Source organism: Girardinichthys multiradiatus, chromosome 17 (genome assembly GCF_021462225.1).
Source record: "Girardinichthys multiradiatus isolate DD_20200921_A chromosome 17, DD_fGirMul_XY1, whole genome shotgun sequence".
Taxonomy (NCBI): Eukaryota; Metazoa; Chordata; class Actinopteri; order Cyprinodontiformes; family Goodeidae; genus Girardinichthys; species Girardinichthys multiradiatus.
Genome location: NC_061809.1, coordinates 23,320,656 through 23,339,416, shown reverse-complemented (window position 1 = coordinate 23,339,416; position 18,761 = coordinate 23,320,656). Strand labels below are relative to the sequence as shown.

Below are 18,761 nucleotides of genomic sequence, written 5' to 3'. Positions count from 1 at the left end.
GTAATGTCAGCATACCACCAAGAAGGACGAAGCACATCCAACAGGATTAACTGTGGACGCAAGAGGAAGCTGTCTGAAAGGGATGTTTGGGTGCTAACCCAGATTGTATCCAAAAAACATAAAACCACAGCTGCCCAAATCACGGCAGAATTAAATGTGCACCTCAACTCTCCTGTTTCCACCAGAACTGTCTGTCAGGAGCTCCACAGGGTCAATATACATGGCCGGGCTGCTATAGCCAAACGTTTGGTCACTCATGCCAATGCCAAACGTCGGTTTCAATGGTGCAAGGAGCGCAAATCTTGGGCTGTGGACAATGTGAAACATGTATTGTTCTCTGATGAGTCCACAATTACTGTTTTCCCCACATCCGTGAGAGTTACGGTGTGGAGAAGCCCCAAAGAAGCGTACCACCCAGACTGTTGCATGCCCAGAGTGAAGCATGGGGGTGGATCAGTGATGGTTTGGGCTGCCATATCATGGCATTCCCTTGGCCCAATACTTGTGCTAGATGAGCGCGTCACTGCCAAGGACTACCGAACCATTCTTGAGGACCATGTGCATCCAATGGTTCAAACATTGTATCCTGAAGGCGGTGCCGTGTATCAGGATGACAATGCACCAATACACACAGCAAGACTGGTGAAAGATTGGTTTGATGAACATGAAAGTGAAGTTGAACATCTCCCGTGGCCTGCACAGTCACCAGATCTAAATATTATTGAGCCACTTTGGGGGGTTTTGGAGGAGCGAGTCAGGAAACGTTTTCCTCCACCAGTATCACGTAGTGACCTGGCCACTATCTTGCAAGAAGAATGGCTTAAAATCCCTCTGACCACTGTGCAGGACTTGTATATGTCATTCCCAAGACGAATTGACGCTGTATTGGCTGCAAAAGGAGGCCCTACACCATACTAATAAATTATTGTGATCTAAAACCAGGTGTTTCAGTTTCATTGTCCAACCCCTGTATGTGTTTGTGTGTGATTACTATTACAATTTGTTTCTTTATTTTGTGACTGTATTAATTAAACCACAAATATCTCTGGGATAATTTAAAGATATAAAATCTTTCTTCAATAATGGAAAAACAAGCTAAGAAATACAAAAGCTTTCTGGAGACTATGTTTTATGCAATAACATTTTATAAAATCTTTTCCTTATCCTTAACAGTTTGATATGAGGGAAACGCTGAACATTGTAAACAAATAGATTAGCAATGCAAAAGTAGTTCCTAAAGTAGTTTAATAACAAACATACAAATAGTTGCGAGATCATAGATATTATTGTTAAAGTTAGGCATGACCATTCAGGTTTTTAAAAAAGTTTTAAAAAATTTTCACATTTCATGTGTCTTATTTAAATCAGCAGGACCAAAGTTAATTTGAAGTTAGGGACTAGAAAAATAATTGGCAACATAAATAAAATGTTCAAGAGTAAAATCTCTCTCAGCAATAACTTTTCTGTTAATTGCAGATATTCAACATTTTTTCTGGCACTTAAGTGTTTCATTTGTGGTTTTTACTGGTTAGCTACTGTAGAAGAGCCATGCTTCAGGCACAAGTTGATTTCATTTAAACTCTAGCTAATTGTGTGTGGCTAATGCTGGACATCTTAGTTAAAAACCCACAATGACCCAGTAATTAGATTTTCAGTGAAGTCTTCATGTCTGCATGAACTCATTTGCCACACATCCTTAAATCAATTTTTGAACCACATGTGTGTTTTCTTTTTTGTTAGACTGCTTTTCTCAGTGCAGCCTGGTTTTTCTGCTGTTGTCTTGTGGTAACGACTCTCGTGCTTGTTTTTCAGTGGACGTCCATCTGGAAAAGGAAGACTGGAAGAAACTTGTCAGACAAAAGAACTTGTGAGTGTGCTTTCAGAAACTTCATCAAATCTGTTAGATCTATATTCTGTTATAGTCCATTTGCTAAACAACCCCAGATAGCATTTTTTTTATTTGGTAACATGTAAAAAAGGGAACAAAAACCCTAATTATAGTATTTGTAAGACATGACATCTTACCCTCTGTTTTCCCATGACGCATGCACATAAAATCAGTCAAATCGGTAGATCGTACGGGGAGTCAGGATGCATGATGGCCTCTGGTCTTATTTGGGATGCAGACATTGTCCTGTTGCTTCCTTTAATGAGATCTGGAGGCGTGCAATCTAATATTCACCAGTGAGGCTCCAACATGGCCCCTGAGCCTGTAGCCAAGAAAACTGTGTTAATTCAATGGAGTGAAGTCAGCTGTGATCAAAACGACTGAAGTGGCCATTCACTCCGGAGGCTGAGAGGCACTGACTTTGTTTGAAACACGATGCACAAATACTCCATGGCTTTTTCTATGCCTCGCTTAGTAGGTTGGACTTTTGCATAAAATTCAGTAAATATTATTCACAAAGAGCTGCTTTGGGCCAGAACAAGCACAGGTGTGGGATCAAAGGTACACCAAGTCTGGCTATGAATAACAAATACAAACATTTTCATGATGGTGAGAGCTTCCCTTGACTTTTTTGCTCTTCTTTGAAAATAATTGCAAAAGTGTGTAAACGGATAGATTTATTTTACCTTTTTTTAGGCTGCATCCACAAACTTCAATGTGTTTTATTGGAATTGTGTGTAACAGACCAACAATGTGACATTGTGCCATTGCCACAAAATCTGTTGGGTTCAGGTGTGGGCTTTGATCTGAACTGTTCTGACACAATGATATGGGTTCCTCTAAACCAAACGTTTCTGGCTGTTTAGAGTGGTTGTCCTGCTAGAAGATGGACTTCTGCCCCAGTTACAAGTGTTTTGCAGTAACATATTTTATTTCAGGATTGCTCTGTTTTTAACTTCATCCATCTGCATGTCAGCTCTGACCAGCTACCCTGCCCAATGAAAGAAACACATTCCCCCAGCATAATGCTGCCACCACCATAGTGTTTTTCTGGCACACACTGTGTAGGCCAAAAAGATAATTTTTTGTCTCATCTGACCAGAGTGCCTTCTTCCACATTTGCTGTGACCCCCACATGGGACTTATGTCTTTCTTTGAACAATGGCTTTCTGCTTACCACTCTTCTATGAAACGTCATATTTGTAGAGTCATGATTAACAGTTATCCTGTCAACAAATTTTCCCATTTAAGCTGTGGATCTTTGGGGCTCCTTCAGAGTTACCATGGGCCTCTAATTGCCTTTAAGGCCTTTAATTGCCATCCTCACAAACAGTCCGTTTTAGGTGGATGTACATATCATAGTGAATTAGCACTCTTCATTTGTTGGTTGATGGATAGTGGTTCCTGAGATGTTCAAAGCTTGGGATATTGCTTCATAACCCTACCCTGCCTTAAACCTTTCCCAGATTTTATCCCTGACCTGTTTGGTGGCATTGGTCTTCATTACCCTGATTGTTGTTTTCTAAAGCCTTCACAGAAAAGCTTCATTTATACTGAGAAAAAATAACACACAGACGGACTCCGTTTATTAATTGACTCGTGAAGGTAATTGGTTGCCATGGATTTCTTTCGGGGGTATCAAGCTAAAATGTAAAGGGACACCAGGTTCGGTTTTTTGGAAAAGATTCTGAAAACCATCACAAAATAGACATTGAAGTTAGTGTAACATTCACAACTGTGAAAAAATTTAAACGATGTGAATATTTGGCAAGTGTCAATTCAAAGAATCTGGAAAAAATGTCTTATTGTTGAATTCATCTAATGGCTGTTAGGAGCGGAAACCATTCAATAACAAATTGCTGCCATTTAGAACAGATGAAATGTTACAGCAATTTCACCAAATCTTGCATTTGGTATTTTAACATGTCACCTCTGTGGCACGAGACAATTTCTTTATTATATATTGTTACTGCTTTTTCAACCAATCAGTCTTAGTTATACATGTTATTAAGCTAAATCCTAACACATCTACAGTCAATCAAAATGTGTAAAAGCAAGTGCATTTTAACAGGTTGTAATTTTGATTCCCTTTTCTCTCTTCAAAAACTGATTTGCATCATTCCCTCCCAAATAGAGCGCTGGTTAATGTTGTCAGTAAGACCTGGTATCAGTTCGTTTGTTCGTCGTCTTCCGCTTATCCAGGACCGGGTCGCGGGGGCAGCAGACTCAGCAGAGACGCCCAGACGTCCCTCTCTCCAGACACCTCCTCCAGCTCCTCCAGGGGGAGCCCAAGGCGTTCCCAGGCCAGCCGAGAGACATAGTCCCTCCAGCGTGTCCTGGGCCGTCCCCTGGGCCTCCTCCCGGTGGGACGTGCCTGGAACACCTCCCGAGGAAGGCGTCCAGGAGGCATCCGGTATAGATGCCCGAGCCACCTCAACTGGCTCCTCTCAATGTGGAGGAGCAGCGGCTCTACTCCGAGCTCCTCCCGGATGGCCGAGCTCCTCACCCTATCTCTAAGGGAGTGCCCGGTCACCCTACGGAGGAAGCTCATTTCAGCCGCTTGTATCCGTGATCTCGTTCTTTCGGTCATGACCCAAAGTTCATGGCCATAGGTGAGGGTAGGAACGTAGACCGACCAGTAAATTGAGAGCTTTGCTTTTCGGCTCAGCTCTCTCTTCACCACAATGGACCGGCACAGCGCCCCCATTACTGTGGCAGCTGCACCGATCCGTCTGTCGATCTCCCGCTCCATTCTTCCCTCACTCGTGAACAAGACCCCGAGATACTTAAACTCCTCCACTTGAGGCAGGAACTCCCCTCCAACCTGAAGAGGACAAGCCACCATTTTCCGGTCGAGTACCATGGCCTCGGACTTGGAGGAGCTGATCCTCATCCCAGCCGCTTCACACTCGGCTGCGAACCGCCACAGCGCATGCTGTAGGTCTTGGCTAGAGGGGGCCAGCAGGACCACGTCATCCGCAAAAAGAAGAGACGAAATCCACTGGTCCCCAAACCAGACCCCCTCCGGCCCTTGGCTGCGTCTAGAAATCCTGTCCATAAAAGTTATGAACAGGACCGGCGACAAAGGGCAGCCCTGCCGGAGTCCAACATGCACTGGGAACAGGTCCGACTTAGTGCCGGCAATGCGGACCAAACTTCTGCTCCGCTCGTACAGGGACCGGATCGCCCCTAATAAAGGGCCCCCGATTCCATACTCCTGGAGCACCCCCCACAGGGCATCACGAGGGACACAGTCAAATGCCTTCTCCAGGTCCACAAAACACATGTGAACCGGTTGGGCAAACTCCCATGAACCCTCGAGCACCCTGTAGAGGGTATAGAGCTGGTCCAGTGTTCCACGGCTGGGACGAAAACCACACTGTTCCTCCTGAAGCCGAGGTTCGACTATCGGTCGGACTCTCCTCTCCAATACCCTAGCGTAGGCCTTACCAGGGAGGCTGAGGAGTGTGATCCCCCTGTAGTTGGAACACACCCTCCGGTCCCCCTTCTTATAAAGGGGGACCACCACCCCAGTCTGCCAGTCCAGAGGCACTGTCCCCGACCACCACGCAATGTTGAAGAGGCGTGTCAACCATGACAGCCCTACAACATCCAGACACTTGAGGTACTCAGGGCGGATCTCATCCACCCCCGAAGCCTTGCCACCGCGGAGCTTTTTAACCACCTCGGTGACTTCAGCCTGGGTGATGAAAGAGTCCAACCCCGAGTCCCCAGCCTCTGTTTCCACCACGGAATGCGTGATGGCAGGATTGAGGAGATCCTCGAAGTACTCCTTCCACCGCCCGATAATGTCCTCAGTCGAGGTCAGCAGTCTCCCGCCCCCACTTTAAACAGTGTTGGCAAAGCACTGCTTCCCCCTCCTGAGGCGCCGGATGGTTTGCCAGAATCGCTTCGAGGCCAACCGGTAGTCCTTCTCCATGGCCTCACCGAACTCTTCCCAGGCCCGGGTTTTTGCCTCTGCCACAGCCCGGGCCGCAGCACGCTTGGCCTCACGGTACCCGTCAGCCGCCTCAGGAGTCCCACAAGCCAACCACAGCCGATAGGACTCCTTCTTCAGCTTAACTGCATCCCTTACTGCCGGTGTCCACCACCGGGTTCTGGGATTGCCGCCACGACAGGCACCGCAGACCTTACGGCCGCAGCTATGGGCAGCAGCATCGACAATAGATGCAGAGAACATGGTCCACTCGGACTCTATGTCTCCAACATCCCCCGGGATCTGGTCGAAGCTCCCCCGGAGGTGGGAGTTGAATACATCCCTGGCCGAGGGTTCCGCCAGGCATTCCCAGCAGACCCTCACTATGCGCTTGGGCCTGCCGAGTCTGTCCGGCTTTCTCCTCCTCCAGCGGATCCAACTCATCACCAGGTGATGATCAGTGGACAGCTCAGCCCCTCTCTTCACCCGAGTATCCAAAACATGCGGCCGAAGGTCTGATGATACGACAACAAAGTCGATCATCGACCTCCTGCCTAGGGTGTCCTGGTGCCAAGTGCACTGATGGACACCCTTATGTTTGAACATGGTGTTCGTTATGGACAATCCGTGACTAGCACAGAAGTCCAATAACAAAACACCACTCGGATTCAAATCGGGGAGGCCATTCCTCCCGATCACGCCTCTCCAGGTGTCACTGTCGTTCCCCACGTGGGCGTTGAAGTCCCCCAGCAGAATAATGGAGTCCCCGGGAGGGGCACTATCCAGCACCCCCGACAGGGACGCCAAGAAGGCAGGGTACTCTGCACTACCACTCGGCCCGTAGGCTGAAATGATAGTCAGAGACCTCTCCCCAACCCGAAGGCGCAGGGATACAACCCTCTCATCCACTGGGGTAAACCCCAACACGAGACGGCTGAGCTGGGGGGCAACAAGCAAACCCACACCAGCCCGCCGCCTCTCCCCGTGGGCCACTCCAGAGTAGAAGAGAGTCCAACCCCTCTCAAGGAGATGGGTTCCAGAGCCCACGCTGTGCGTGGAGGCGAGCCCGACTATTTCTAGTCGATATCTCTCGACCTCCTGCACAAGCTCAGGCTCCTTCCCCCCCAGCGAGGTGACATTCCACGTCCCTAGAGCCAGCCTAAGCATCCGGGGATCGGGCCGTTGAGGTCTCCACCTTCGTCCGCCACCCAATCCTCTTTGCACTGGTCCCTCACGGTTCCCCCTGCAGGTGGTGGGCCCACTGGGGGACATGGTTTGTCATGTAAAATACAGGATTGTACAATTCAGTGTTCTACAAAATGTTCATGCTAACTCCATGCAAAAGAGTTATAATCCGACAAAATAAAGTTACAACACAGAATATTTCAAGGGACTGAGGACTAAAGTACTACTAATAATAAAACGAGTCTAACCAGAATTGCAGCAAATAAATTAACAGTAGTGATATTAAAAGGGCAAATAATAAAATAATGATGAAAAATCCAGTATAACATTCAGGTAATGGTTAAAAATATTTTTTTGCTTCTTTTGGAACTTATCAATATTTGTATTTCAAATTCAACTACACTTTGGAACCAAAAACTTAAAATAAACAAACAGAATCAGATTAGCAAACTGGGCATGATTGTTTTCACTTAAACATTTTTATTGCATATTCTGCAATATGAACTGGGAACGGCTTGTCCTCCCCCCGGAGGAGCTGGAGGAGGTGTCTGGGGAGAGGGACGTCTGGGCGTCTCTGCTGAGTCTGCTGCCCCCGTGACCCGGTCCCGGATAAAGCGGAAGACGACGAGTACGAGTATTCTGCAATATCTTCCACCTCATGTTAAAAACACCAGTGTTGCTCCTATATTATTGACAATCACTTGTGATGTGTAATCAAACAGACAACATAACCAAGATATTCAAACCGTATTTTAAAAAAACTACAGAAAAAAAACTTTTTGTTTATTCAATCAAGAATTGGTTACTAATACATACAAAAATTTTGATATTTATCCATGGTGAAAATCAGTCCACTCTTAATTTGTTAGAATGTATGATAAAGTCCTGCAGAGGCTGTCAGCGGGGGACTCTGTTGCTTTGGGCTCTCTTGTATGTGTGAAAATAAGCATATTGTGGCATTTCTAGGATAATGAAGTTTGCTAAGGAAGTTGTTATTTCAAGTCCTTTATCAAAGTTGTTAAAAAATCATTTATCTTCTATTCTCCATGGCCACAAATGGAAGCGATAATAGTCTTATGTCTTTGTTTTTATTAATTTATTGGGATGAATTGATAAAAGGGGCATTTTTCAGATTATTTTAGAGCACTTTTGAAATGTTAATTACCTCTGTGATATACAGTAGTGAAACAGTAATTTCTCTTTTGCTGTTGATGATCTTTAAATCTGTCTTAGCTGTCAACAGTGATTGATGGAGTTTTTATATCCCACCTCCACTCAGCTGTTTTCCACTGTTTACACCTCATACCTTATCCCGCTTCCAGAGATGTTTCAGCCTCCTTCCATTAGCAGACCTATTAATCATCCTTCATGCCATATGACTGGGTTGAAGTCTTTCCGCTCCTATGTGATTTAGCAGAGAAAAGTGACAATCCAGAGCTACAGTGTTGTGAAAAAAGTGTTTTCCCTCCCAACAATTTTTTTCCTGCTTTTTTGTCATACTTAAATGTTTCAGATCATCAAGCAAAAATGATCAGAGAATAACTAGTGTACTTATAATAGCCTGTGTTCATACACTCACCAGCCACTTTATTAGGTACACCTGTCCACCTGCTTGTTAACGCAAATTTCTAATCAGCCAATCACATGGCAGCAACTCAATACATTTAGGCATTCAGACATGGTCAAGATGATCTGCTGCAGTTCAAACCGAGCATCAGAATGGGGAAGAAAGGTGATTTAAGTGACTTTGAACATGGCATGGTTGTTGGTGCCAAACAGGCTGGTCTGAGTATTTCAGAAACTGCTGATCTACTGGGATATTCACGGACTACCATCTCTAGAGTTTACAGAGAATGGTCCAAAAAAGAGAAAATATCCAGTGAGCGGCAGTTCTGTGGGCTCAAATGCCTTGTTGATGGCAGAGGTCAGAGGCGAAAGGCCAGACTGATTCGAGCTGATAGAAAGGCAACAGTAACTCAAATAACCACTCGTTACAACCAAGGCATGCAGAAGATCATCTCTGAACTCACAACACGTCTAACCTTGAGGCGAATGGGCTACAGCAGCAGAAGACCACACCGGGTGCCACTCCTGTCAGCTAAGAACAGGAAACTGAGGCTACAATTCATACAGGCTCACCAAAATTGGACAATAGAAGATTGAAAAAACGGTGCCTGATCTGATGAGTCTCGATTTCTGCTGCAACATTCAGATGGTAAGGTCAGAATTTGGCACCAAAAACATGAAAGCATGGATCCATCCTGCCTGGTGTCAACGGTTCAGGCTGGTGGTGGTGGTGTAATGGTGTGGGGGATATTTTCTTGGCACACTTTGGGCCCCTTAGTACCAATTGAGCATCGTGTCAACGCCACAGCCTACCTGAGTATTGTTGCTGACCATGTCCATCCCTTTATGACCACAGTGTACCCATCTTCTGATGGTTACTTCCAGCAGGATAACACACCATGTCATAAAGCATGAATCATCTCAGACTGGTTTCTTGAACATGAAAATGAGTTCACTGGACTCAAACGGCCTCCACAGTCACCAGATATCAGTCCAATAGAGCACCTTTGGGATGTGGTGGAACGGGAGATTCGCATCATGGATGTTCAGCCGACAAATCTGCAGCATCTGTGTGATGCTATCATGTCAATGTGGACCAAACTCTCTGAGAAATGTTTTCAATACCTTGTTGAATCTATGCCACGAAGCATTAAGGCAGTTCTGAAGGCAAAAGGGGGTCCAACCCTGTACTAGCAAGGTGTACCTAATAAAGTGGCCGGTGAGTGTATGATGAATTAATTTAATAAGCAAAAAAATAAATAAATCTTCTAAACATGATATTTGATTATTATACCCTTGGCAACAACAACTGCCATCAAGCATTTGCAATAACTGGTAGGAATTGTCTTCTACATGTGGAGAATGTTTGGTTGACTCTTTTTTTGAAGCATTGTTTTAATTTAGTCATATATGAGGGTTAATCAGACTTTTTGCCTTGAAACTCTCCCATGGATGCCACTTTTGCCCAGTCTCTTTTTCATTGTTGAATTATGTTGCACTATGTGTTGCTTTCTGAGCTCTTTTAGGTTACTTCATATTGTCAGTCATGTTATATTTAAGAGATTTCTTGATCCTATTTGTTGGGCTGTCACCAGGGCCAGATTTTGCTGGTAAAATTAAACCAAAAATGTGGTTAATCACAATTAATGTATGATTTAGAAAGGGGGGATATTTTTTTAGAATATGGCTAGCTGGATTTAGATTTAACTTTTCCCTTTTTATTACATTAAATTTTCATTTGAAAAGCTTCCCAGTAGTTTCACTGATGCTCGGACTAAATTATATAAAAAAAAAAAAGTTGTAAGATTTTACCCATTTTTTACCGATGTAAAAGCATTCATAAACATGGCTTCTTTTTTTTTTTTTAAAAACCTCTTTTTTCAGTAATTTAATGTTGTGGTGGTTGCAGAAATTAACATTACCTTAAACAGCTACTGATGCAGTTTTTATCTAACGCTATAAAAATGCTAAAAACACTACACTTTACACATTATTCTAAGGCATCAACATGTTCCATGGAAAGTTGCATAGTTTGTTGTAGTGGTTTGGTGGCTCTGATTATTTGTTATTGCATCCAGCTTTACCATGGTGCTGAAAAAGTTTTCCAAATTTACAGATTAGTTGTGAACACTGCAGTTGTCTGAATGCTGCTTTCCTCCTGTTACCTTTGGATGTTGGCCTTAAGGATATAAAGAGTGATGTCAGGCTCAGTGCAGATGCAGGGGATACAGACTGAAAAATAAATATTCTGTTTAGAAATAGAACAGTTTTTATTGTCACAAAATACAACAATTTGTCACTCTGAATTAGATTATATTTACCGGCTTTAGATATGTGTGCAGGAGGCAGGGCAATCCCATCTATTCAAAGGACAACAGATTTCTTGGAGAAGCAGTGTAAAATTCTAGATTTTTTATTTGTCTCCAAAAAGCTAACATTAACCATATGTAAAAGGAAAAACTTTCACTATTTCAAGTATCATTCAGTTAAATAATTTTAACAAAATGTAGCATTACGGTCGTATTAGTTGGTTTCATTACAGTGGAAGTTACCGTGAAGTGGTTTCTTGATGACTAATTATATGTAATGAGCTGTATTTATGAAGTAACTGGGTTGCAGTTTAACTATATTTCTTGTTTTAATGGCTGTTCATTTCCACACTTGTGGACATGTCTGCACAAAGCTCCAGTCACTGTTGTGTTGCTCGCAGTTGCACCTATTATCTGCCACACTTGTTCAACAGGTCTGTTTTGAACATGCACCTAAAGTGAAATAGGATTGTTCCTGAGCGCTGCAATTCAGTTTCCTTCCAATATGAACAGATAAGGAATCAAGACGAGTGGGGCTGAAGTGCTTAAATTTGAAGCAACCACCAAAAGCCTTGTATATTTGCTGCTTTCACTTTATTATTTAAAATTCAGAATCGACAATACTTACCTCACAATGTGCTTGGTACTGCAACTGACCACTGAGGGAAAAACATCAGCTTCTGAAAGAGATGAACAGCCCTGATGAGGGCAAATCAGTCATGACTTTAGGATATAAGTAAAATGATTAAATCCTTTTATGATCAACCGTGCATGGCATTCTGAAATTTTTCAACAAAGTCTCCAAATAGTCGTTAAAAGGCTACATCCCTCCCTCCCCAGCAGAGCCTGCCGTGAATGCGCAAGCTAGTAAGTAGAGGCACCGATTAAAGCGATTAAACATCTACGGCACATTTGCTGATAGGGACAAAACATCAACAATATGCTTTACATTGAACATAGCATGCCCATACTGTGAATACAAACTTGGTCCTCAAATCATTAGCTCAGCACCATTAGCAAAGCTGCAGCACACTGGCAATCTTCAGCTTGAATGACAACGGTATGCGCTGTCAATTACGCTCAACTTCATGAGCGTAATTGACACTGCTAAGACATTCCTCCGGGCTCCGATTGTTTGTTTGTGACCGGGAGCAGTGTATTTTGGCAAATTGCAGTAGGACCAAAGGGAGGGACCAGATTTACAAAAGTTACCTACTGCAGCTTTAATGTGCAATCAGAAGCATAGAAAATGCCAGAAATATACCAAATTAAACAAAATTGTCAGCTCACCAAAAATTGTAGCTATGTGGCTGGAAGACCTCCTCCGGCCCCTTAACACATGAGCATCCAGGCATTTGTATTTCCTCTGATGATATCGCCAAACCTGGCCATGTGTGTTGTTAATGTTTTGACTGGCCTAAGTCTGCTTTGAGGTGCATGGGGTTGTGTCCAACCATCTTCAACAAACTCCCACCAACCTTATTACTGTGTAAGTACTGATAGCCCTCAGAGCTCTTTAGGTTGATCAAAGCTTCTCTATCCAAAGCAATGGACTTGACAGAGCATTAAATATAATAGTATATGCCAAGGCATCTAAAATGTAAAAAAAAAAAATTTAATCTCTAAAATAATGTAAAGCATGTACAAAAATGTAGACTAAACATTGCTTTATGCAATATTTTTGAAGTAAATCTGTATCATAAACACAATATTTTTTTGTCTGTAATGCTCTTTTTAGAGCAGTGGAACATGGCTAAAAGGTTTAACTATGCATCTTGTTGCTGACTGTGGTTTAAAAAAAATTTCTTTAGAGTAGTTTGAACTACAACAATGGTTTACTAGAAATGTTAAAAAGCTATAAAGCAGGGACTTGTATGCAGTTTATGTTAAACAGAAAGCTGCCATGTGCCTTTGTGCTCTGACCTGATATATTATTCCAGATGCCTAATCAAGTGATATTAAATCGACCATGTAAGAAGTTTAACATGTAATGATTAAGATAAAGATCCTGCTTGGTGTCATGCTTAGGTCCAATTTAATAAAATAAGTGTTTAGTAATTCAATTCAGTTTTATTTATATAGCGCCAATTCACGACATAATCATAGCATAATGAGTCAAAAGAGATGCAAGCCAAAGGGGACATATTGCATGCAAAAAGAATATTTGCAGTACATTTTCTTTTTTGTTCTCTAATATTTCCCATTCTGTGCAGGACCTCTGTCAGCCACATTCTATATCAGTGGTTACCTTGTCAATGTCGGTGCACAATTAAACTTTGTATTCAGTAATGTTTCCTTTTCACGGGGAGAAGACAGAATTACTCTTTCCCCATTTCAATCTCACTGAGTTGCCATTTCATTTCCTGCCTTGCTCATTAAATCAAATCGGATCTTGTCATTTGATAATAGTGCAGTGACATCAGGCAGAGACAATTTTGTGTAACAATTTCATATGGTAATAAAAAAACATTGCTTCTCAATTTATACAGAAATATATAAAATATGCTTTTAGAAGTATTTTGTTTTACAATTTAAATATCAATATTTTTATATAAACACCAAAAAACTTCCAACATTTCAGACTTCTATGGAAGTCTTGTGAAACATTTATTGCATATTGGGACCAGTCAGGATGTAACAAGATAAATGTTTAATGAGTCTGCATGACTCTTGTGATAATAGTACAAAAGATTTTCCCACGATTTTCACTTTGTTCGCCTGGCTGCACTTTGGGCACCCGCTAGAATTTACAAATGGTGACAGAGTCACAAACTATTATTTGTAATATGACAATCTCTTGCTCGAAATCTATAGTACTCAGGGGCTTGGCTTCTTTGATTGCAAGTGTGAAGAAAAGACCTCACAATATAGGATTGGCCGGCAACTGTTACTGGATCTGTGGCTTCTCTGTTTGCATTCCTCTGTCTGTGTGTTTGGAAAAGGACCGAGATGCACCTGTTATACCAATTATTAGAGATCTGAATGATTCTGATAACAGCAACCAGTTGTGAAGAACAAGTCCACAAATGTAGCAACAGTTCAGACATTTCTGCAACATCAATCACAATCAACGGCCTCCACAATATTTGGGGTCCCAGCAATGTATGTACTGGGGAACCCAACCTGATGCACCAAAGAAGGCACGAAGTGTTAGACCCTGATCTTCAAAGATCCCAAATAGGGGGTGCTAAATTGCTTGTGCAAAAACCAAATTGCACGTGCAATAAGTGGGCGTGTTGCGCGTGATCTTGAAAGAATGCACGTGCAATGGATAACAGATGCAAAAGACGAGCAGAGCACCCTATTTAAATGAGGAAATTGTGTGGGTTAGTGGCTGGCTGCTACTGTCCCTAGCGGAAAAAGAGGAAAAGCAAAAAGATCCTCTGCTGTAAAGATCCTCTGCTGTAACGCTTGAAGCATGTAAGGGTTGTTGCGCTGCATCATTATGAATGATCCAGTTGCTGATTTTTTCCTCCTGTTCCGGTCTGCTCCTGCTTTTCTGGACTGTTAGAGTTTAACGTTTGTTGTCGCTATTCACAGCTGCAGGTTTGTCTTTGCAGACTCTGCCCTGATGGGATTATATTCCCTGTCTGTTCATTTGCGCTAGGTGCTTCTGAGTGCATAATTGCGCTGAGTTTCTGCTTCGCCTTTAAGCAAAATATTGGATTACAGGCTATTACTCAATAGGGCAGAGCGGTTTCCAAAGTAGCGCACGCACTTATTAACAATGAAAAAGAAAAATATTTCTGTCAATTAATTTGAGATTTCCCTCCCTTAATCTTCTAATTCTTTCGGAGACTCACCCTGTTCATTTTCTTTTGAGAGTATGTGTTTGAAGAGTTCGGAGTTTATCGTAAAACAGCCACAAACAGCTTGAATGTAAGGAGCATAAAAATTGTTTGTTGTAAGAGTTGGCAATCTGTATATTATAGCTTAGCTAATCTCAAAACATAGCGTCTTTAAAACACAACTTTGTCACCTCATGGAAAAGCCGTCTTTAAAATGATAAATTTTCACCTGCTGAAAGGTGATTTTAGCATCCAGTTTGCAAATAAGTTTGCAAACCTTTTACAGATCAGGTCCTTGACGTGTTTACCTCCATCAAGTGAATGCCCTTATGTTGTGGGTTATGCTGAAAACTGACACGTAGTGTTCACTTGCCATCGGATAGGAATTATTGTCTCTGTTGGTGCAACTTCATGACCCTCACATAGTGAGAGCATAAAGTACCCCTGGATTAGCTTAAGAGAATACAACACATGAGGAGGATGGTCTACTTGTTCAAAATGGCCACAGGGATGCCATTTCCCATAGAGCTCCAATTCCCCTGGCTCTGCAGTGTCAGTCTGTCCTTTGTGAGCCAAAGTGACTGAGACACATTGCGGTCACCATGGGCTGGAAGAGATATGACAAATACAAAAGACAGATCCTGTTTGCTTCTTCCCATGAGAGCTGAACGAGCAGCTCATTGATACGGCAGGAGCTTAGCTGTCAAAGACTCTTCTGGTCTCTTTAAGGGGCTGTCAGGTTTGTTACTTAGGTTTTAGATCTTTGATCAAAAAAGGCTACATGCTAATATATTAAAATGAATTCCACATACCTGCTGTCTCTGTAGTGCCACGAGTCTCACTCTGATAATTGGAAATACTTAAATGAGTAGTAAAATGTGACGTTAAACTGAAAACATTCAATATTTTCCTAAAATAAACAAATGCTTCAGAAAAAGAAAATATAAAGTCATTTTTAGGTTTGATGGAATATCCCAGAATATTTATTATCTCCTTGAGGAGCTCCTACTATTTTACTTGGATTTGACTTTTCCTTACGCCAGATATCTAAAAAATACTCACTCTAATAAACAGTTTAACCTCTAAACTAAGTAGTAAAACTGCAAGACAAGCAGACATTGTTCTGAATTGGAAGTCACATCCTTCTGTTTGGATCATCTGCTACAGTTCTCCAAGCGTCTGTTTTATTGTCACAGAAATGAATTTGTGTGCGTTTTTTGGACTTGTCCTAGCTCAGGCCCCCCAGAGTGCAGAAACACATAATTCTCAGCATTCACCTTCTGATTTTTTCTTTACTTTCTTTTCAAGTCTAGACACGAGCAGAAAAGCGACAGCATTGCTATGTGCTAAAAAATCCTGGTGTGCCTTAAATTGAAAACCATTTTTGTTGCTCCCTGAGTTTGTCTCTTGATATTTGGATTATAAGTCATACTGACCAATCTAGATCCAAACCTAGCACAGAGTATATTTGGGTTTTTGTTCATGAAAAATGTGCAGTAAAGCTTACGAGTTGGGGAATAATTTAAAATATGCAATTTCCTGATTACAATGCCCTAAAACATTTTTCTCACAGGCATAAAAGAAAAGCATTTGTCTTTGTAGGTTACAGTTTTCAAATGAAATCTCAGCAGAAAGTGATCCATGCACAAAGGCAATGAACCTTATCACACCAGTCATTTCAACAAAGACTTCTTAAAGCAGAATAAAAGGGTTGAACTCATTGATCCAATAAAATTGTCAAAATACCTGAGGAAAGCATAAGCCTTGAAAAGTTTAAGTTTTTATTGTATGAAGTAATTAGCCAAAGATACATTAATTATTTCTTCACATCCCCAGTGTGAGATATTTTGTACAAAGACAGCACAATTAGGCTGTCCTTTAGCCCAAATATAGGCCTGCCTTCCACAGAAGTGGAAATACCTGGTACATAACCAAGAAGTACTCAAGTAATTTGTGAAATGCAAAAACACTTGGCTGCTCCTTAGTCCTCTAAAGAATTTTGTACATAAGAAAATGACTGAACATTTCAAACAAAGTTTAAGATTCCTCTATGGAGATTTACATCTTTTCCAGTTTTAAGTTTAAAAAAATCAGCAATGTATCCAGAAAAATGTGGCGTTAATAAAATTTTTAAGTCAAAGCTTACAGGTTTTTGGCACTATGCTCTTTTATTGAGAATGAGCTCCAAAAATTACCCAAAGCAGACATTTAGCCTTCACACTTTTCTTCCTTCAGTGAGTTTTGAATTGAACAAATTGATTAATAGGCTGGCTCAAGAGGAATTTCATTGCTGCTCATTGTCACCATGGCCATTGCCCATTTTTGTACTTCAGCTCTGTAATGAGGACCACAGAGGCTAACCTAATTGTGGTAAATTGTGTATTTAGCAAACTTAATCTGACGGAGTAATATTTAAACAAACCGTGGAGTTGAACACAGCCACGCTGATGAGGCCAGCTCACCTCATAACAAGGCTTAGTGTAGGTTTTATTTTTTATTGGCGGTCAGACTCTGACAGATTTACAATTTTAACCGTCATTTTGTCCAACAGTCTTTTCAAGGTTTTTGTCTTCTGTTCAGGCGGCATGTGCTAATATAAAGCTCCTCTTCTTCTCTGGTAGTATATTGATTTGTTAAAGATGCATAATTGCTTGATTACTGTGGTGTTTTGCTAAGTGGTCCTGCTGTTGGTTTTGGCCCTGAATTCTGAGGCAGTGATTTGAAACCAGTACCTTTGTTTCTAAGGAACCAATTATTTGCTAATCAAGAAATAAAGATTAGCAGACCACAAAACAATCATTTTTGTGTAGAAATTGATAAACACTTAGTGGAACAATAAATAAAAATATTTTAAGCATTGCAGCATTTTTCTGCTTTGAAGTGTGCTTTTACTGAGAAAATTAAACTATAAAAAAATAAGACTTATGTAAGCTTCTTAAAATCATTTCTCAAAACTAATTATTCAAAATATTCATAATTACACAATGCTTAAGGATTGCTTTTGATTTGGTAATAGGTATAGAGGTACATTTGGTATTTTTAATTATTTCTTAAAATAACCACACTTTCACAGTGTAACGTAATCTATTTAATTTCACTGAAAAAAGGCAATTATTCCTACTGCTGCTAAAATAGGATAACATATTGAGTATTAAGCCCACTACATTTAGTATTGGTTTTAAACATGGTAAGTACACTGAAATTTGCTCATTTTTGCTGTTAATGTCTCCAAATGGTGGGGCACTATCTCCAGGTCTGCATTCCAACCCTGGAGACATCTGCCAGAAAACTGAGACACAATGTTTTGTTTTGTTCTTTATTTCTTTCAATTCAGGAGTTTATATACAATAACACTGCTATGAGTTTAAACAAAACTAGGAAATCCTGGACCATGATATTATAGATCAGTAAATTTTGGATTTGGGTTAAATGCAGGGACATCTTTGAATGCATTTTAAGGCAACATGTCAACCACATTGCTTTCTTGTGTGACATCATGGAAAAATCTAATGTAATCAGCCAAGATACCCGGAAGAAAACTGCAAATCTCCACATCTGGTTCGCCCTTTTGTATAATTTCCATATCTCTCAAGGTTTCACGTTCATTTGTTCAAACAATGTGTTTTGGGTTCAAATATGAAACTCAATCCTAAAGCAAATGCAAGGAGGATGTGAAAATGACTGAAACTGTTAAGACAGTGTGATCATCCAGAGTGAAATGAATCTTGAAGAAGCCCTTACTCCAAAAGCAACCTAAAAAAAACAAGATTACAATCTTTCTCCCTGTGTGTAAACACATATAGGGACAAACACATACATTTCTCGAGACTTGTTATGAGGTCTGATGAAACTAAAATGTAAGTGTTTGGCCATAATGACCAGGGTTACAAAAAGAACAAATGGAAAAGCTTCCCAGCCTAGAACACCATCACAACTGTAATGTATGGGTGTGGCAGCATCATTTTGCTTTGCTGCATGAAGGGTTGATGCATTTCACAAAATGTATGGCCTCACAAGTAAAGAACATTATGTGGAAATGGTAAAACAACATCTAAATACATCATCTTGAAAGTTAAAGCTTTTAAGAG

At 41.4% G+C, this 18,761-nt stretch overlaps 1 protein-coding gene across 1 annotated transcript in view; it reads left to right on the top strand.

Annotated features, from left to right (window-relative positions):
- Positions 1-18,761, top strand: part of syt1a (synaptotagmin Ia) — a 302,852-nt gene that overhangs the window by 90,656 nt on the left and 193,435 nt on the right. Inside the window, exon 2 of the mRNA XM_047389686.1 lies at positions 1,813-1,867. The gene's annotated coding sequence lies outside the window, so the exon portion shown is untranslated. The remainder of the gene's footprint in view (positions 1-1,812; positions 1,868-18,761) is intronic.